The sequence below is a fragment of the Lactuca virosa genome, chromosome 8 (assembly GCF_052849685.1).
Source record: "Lactuca virosa cultivar CGN04683 chromosome 8, Lactuca_virosa_CGN04683_v6, whole genome shotgun sequence".
In the NCBI taxonomy this organism is placed as follows: Eukaryota; Viridiplantae; Streptophyta; class Magnoliopsida; order Asterales; family Asteraceae; genus Lactuca; species Lactuca virosa.
In genome coordinates, this window is record NC_136433.1 from 52,859,511 (window position 1) to 52,864,527 (window position 5,017).

A 5,017-nucleotide genomic window follows, 5' to 3' on the forward strand; every position below is an offset into this window, starting at 1 on the left:
GACTCGACGAGTCAGCGCTGCTGAGGAAAACCCTAATTTCTCGGGTTTGTGGCCTATTTAAAGGCTCTTATGGCCTTCATTTGCGGCCACACTTTCCCTTGAGAGACCCTAATCGATCCAGAGAGCTTAGAAAGAGAGTGGGAGCTAATTTCTTCATTTTGGTGCATTCTTGCAAGGAAGAAGGAGAGGGTTCAAGCTTAGCTGTCTAGAAGGGGCTCAGATCTTTCACTATTTCATTCAAGGCTGCTGTGAAGGTACGAGTTCATACCCGTTTTCGTTTGATTAGTAGATCTCATGAATTTAGGGTTTCTTTACCCTCTTTTAAGTTGAGTTATGAAATATGTGAAGTCCCTTTGAGGCTTAGACATCAGATCTAGACCTTGAGAGGTCTAGAGAGTCCCAAGAACCCATCTTTATGCAGTCACATAAGAATATTGAGCTTAAGACACCATTATGAGGGTTATTTTGTCAAATAGAGCTAGATGAGTGATGCATGGTCATAAAGGTCGAACCTTTACGTGATTAATGAGCCTTTAGTGCATAGATCTGAAGTTTGGGAAAGTATATTGCACTAAATCGACTGAATGCAAAAGAGTCTTAATAGACTCGCCGAGTCGAGCCGCTGACTCGGCGAGTAGTCCAGGGTTTTGTCCCGACGAACTGAGTCAGATGGTGACCCGTCGAGTTAGGGGTTAGCTCGTCGAGTTGGAGCTTGCTGGGGTTACCATGAATCGACTGGACTCGACGAGTCTCCCGAGTGCACTCGACGAGTCTGGTCAAAATGAGTGAAAGAGGTCAGGGAAGGGTAGAATGAGTGAAAGAGGTCAGGGAAGGGTAGAATGGTCTTCTACCCACTTTTCAGAGATAAGAGTAGAATATTAATTAGAAATATTAATTTGTGATAGGCGGAGGCTAGACCGAGGATTTCGGGCACGAGACTTTTACTAGCTATCTTACGAGGTGAGTCTTCTCACTATACTTTACCTAGAGTGGTAATTATGTGTGACCGGAAGGTCTTATGTGGTTATAAGGGTTATGAGATGTATGTTATCTATGTGATATATATATATATATATATATATATATATATATATATATATATATATATATATATATATATATATATATGCTATGTCCTGAGCTTGTAGAGTTTGGACCGGAAGGTCAACAGAGTTTGATGTATGTTATCTATGTGATACGTATATGTTATGTCCTGAGCTTGCAGAGTTTGGACCGGAAGGTCAACAGAGTTTGGACCGGAAGGTCAACAGAGTAGGACCGGAAGGTCTACAGAGTTAGGACCGGAAGGTCATCATGGGTAGGACCGGAAGGTCTACCAGGGTTGTGGGACCGGAAGGTCCGACTGAGACACATTGACCGGAAGGTCTTACAGAGTTATAGCCTCGAGTGGCTAATACGTTGTATGTGGTATTTTGGGGAACTCACTAAGCATTCGTGCTTACCGTGTTATGTGTTATGTGGTTCAGGTACCTCAGAGGATCGCGGGAAGGCACCGACGTGATTGTACACATACCCTTGTTATGGAGCTATGTTTGTGGATCCTGGACTTGAATAATTGTTTTGAAAACTTGTTGATTGATTTTGAGAATTAATGATGAGACATATGTTTATGAGTATTAAAAATGAAAATTTTGGGTTGAAAATTTATGATGTTACAAGTGTACGGACGTACACACATCATGTGGCCGTACACCCCTTGTTTAGTGCATATTTGGCCTCAAACTCATGTTATACTCCAACACAAGATCATGGACACTTAGAGGATGCTAGATAGAGCCTTAGACCACCTTTTTGGACATGATCTTCATGGAGTGTACGGCCGTACACCCAAGTGGTCGTACACATAGTGGCCGTACACACACTTATGTGGCCGTACACCCATTTTATGCAATCATTTGTACTTCTAACACTTCAATCTAAGTGTTTCCAAGTCCATAGGGTGTTTTCCTTACATAATTAGTTGTATAAACACTAATTATATACATATATGTGTGTCATTATATGCTTATTAGGATCCGTTGTGCTCGAGTCTTCACTTGACACTTAGCATCCTACAACCGATCTTACATTCGTATCACTCACTGCAGGTGAGTTCATATCTCTTAACTTACCTTTTAAATGATTTTAAATGCTTTTATGGGGGGGGGGAATACAAGTAGAAACATTATAGTTATTATGCCAATCACATGTGATTAATAACTATCAAACATATAGATTTCTTATACTTCAAACAGTGTTTTCAAACAAATTGCTTCAAATAGTTTTACAAACTCTTTTATATGCAAAACTCTTTATCAAACTCTTTTAAACTTATATTTTGTCAAATCATGTCTATATAAATATAGTTATATAAGTAGGATTGAAAGGACTTAGGACTGATAACTCGCCTTATTTCTTGTTCCTTGTTTGGTTGTGGACTTAGGGTATCGGTTGTTTGTCTGAAGGTCGTTTGAATCTTAGTTATATATTATGTGTATGTATATAGATATAAAAGTTCTTCATTTAGTTCAATACCTTTGGGTATCAAAGGTGTACAAACATGTTCATTCATACAAACAACATTACTAGTAAACTATAATAGGTATAGTTTAGGAAGTCACTACATACTATTTCTAGAACAATGAAACATACAAGAGTCAGTTCATACATGAGTCAGTACAAACATACTATAACGAGAGACAATACTCACTATAAAGAGAAACAAATAGAACATACTATAACGAGAGACAATACTCACTATAAAGAGAAACAGATAGAACATACTATAACGAGAGACAATACTCACTATAAAGAGAAATAGATAGAACATACTATACACTAGAAGAAGAGAACATACACTACACTAGAACATACTATACAAATACAAGAATACTATAACATTAATGTGAGATACTACTTCATGGCTCAGCAATATACTGCTGCGTCACGTTTGGTACCCAGAGTCTCCTGGAGGGAGAGCGTGAAATTGACCATCCCACACCTTGCTGCTAGCTACAGTGGGACCTACAGGTCTATGGGTGACGAATGTCATATCATTTTCGACGTCTAGAACTTCGTGTTATACTAGTCAACCAAGTATGGTTACTATCTTATCACATTTTACCTTAATTAAACAAACAGGTTTAAGGTAGTTAGTACATTGGTAGTTACTTAGATAAAACTACAGTACATCTTTATTTTCCCATTTCATTCACATTGTGATCTTCTCACATAAACGGTAATGAAAACTATATTTTGGTAATGATAGTCATACTTTGGGGAATACACACACTTTTACAAAAGAACAAACATAAAGAATAGTTGGGTCTTGGTAGAAGACTACTTAAGTAGAAAATATAGGATTTCTAGGAAGTTTACAAACATTTACATCAAACACTTGCAAACATTTACATCAAACATTTACAAACACTTTCTTCAAACTTATTCAAACAATGACACTAAAATACTTATGAACTCACCAGCTTTAATGCTGATCTACGCTTTCAAAATAACTTGTATTCTCAGGTCACCAGTAGACAGGTACCGATGACCAGGTTTTTGAGAAGAAGGAGCACGTTCAAGACTCATCTCTTATTTTGATTCATATTTTTTGGTGTCTTATAAACTTTACAGAACACACTTGTATTAAATTATATTATTAATGCAATTGATGATGTTGTTGTTTGTTTACTATTATGCATTGTTGTGATACTGTACATGACGTCCTCCGCCCCCGAACGTTTCCGCCGTTCCGGTTTGGGGATGTGACAGATTTTGACTCTTCACGGGCGGGTTTGGGTGCCTTATGCTGATGGGCTCGACAGGTATTGATGGAGGAGGCCCACAAGTCGAGATTTTCTATTCATCCAGGGGCTATCAAGATGTATCTCGACCTGAAGCATAGTTATTGGTGGCCGTGTATGAAGAAGGATGTGGCTTGGTTTGTAGAGCGATGTTTGACCTGCAGGAAGGTCAAGGCCGAACACCAGCGCCCTCATGGAGGTCTGATTGTACATATTCGTTTGGAGTTTTTGTTATTGGGCCTTTTGTGGCACTCTGGTATTTGTGTGATGATTTGTATTTTGGGTAATTTAAAAATGAAAATTTTGGTTTGAAATTTAAGGCGTTACAATAAAGTAGAGGATAAAACAATAAGACTTTTTAAAAAAAATAACCCTTCAAATATTATACCATGATTTTCATATTTTCATAAGAAATATTTTTCTTATTATACCAAAATTTCAACGAATTACTTATTTTTCTTAAGATATATTAATTTTTATGGAGATATGTTCAGCTTAGTTGAAGGACTATTTTTCTTTCCATCACTTCGGGTCTAATATAATCGCATCAGGTCTTATTTTTCTTAAGATATATTAATTTTTATGGAGATATGTTCAGCTTAGTTAAAGGACTATTTTTCTTTCCATCACTTCGGGTCTTATATAATCGCATCAGGTCTAAAAGCGTCACCAGGTCAAAAATGGGTGTATAATGTCTAAAAAAGACATCATGTCTAAAATGGCTTTTCATGTCTAAAAAATACTTATTCCTGAAATGTAATTGCTTCATTCTTGAAGGGCCAAATTTGCTAAATTGACAAAACTTTTTCCCCTTTTAGCTTAAAGTGAAAGTTCACTTTTTCTCGAAAAGATACGAGACAAAAATTAAGAAAGTTTTTCTTCTTCCCTCTTTTAAGCAACATTTCTAGGGTTTTAACCCTACATCGCCAAATCATTATAACTCATTGTAATCTTTTTGATCAAGCTCTATAAACAATGTAATATTTTAGTAAATTGGTTCTCGGCTTTATCCGTCGGTGGTTTTTTCCCGATTTAGGTTTCCCACGTAAATCTTTGTGCCTCTCTGATTCATTGCTTTGCTTAGTATTTTTTTTTCACTGCATGTGATTGATTGTGGTTTGATCTATTAGTCATATTCCACTTGAACTAATATTGTTTTGTGACTCGGCTTTCTGGATCGTTTGATGCATTAGGGCTTTTTCGTTTGTATTAAT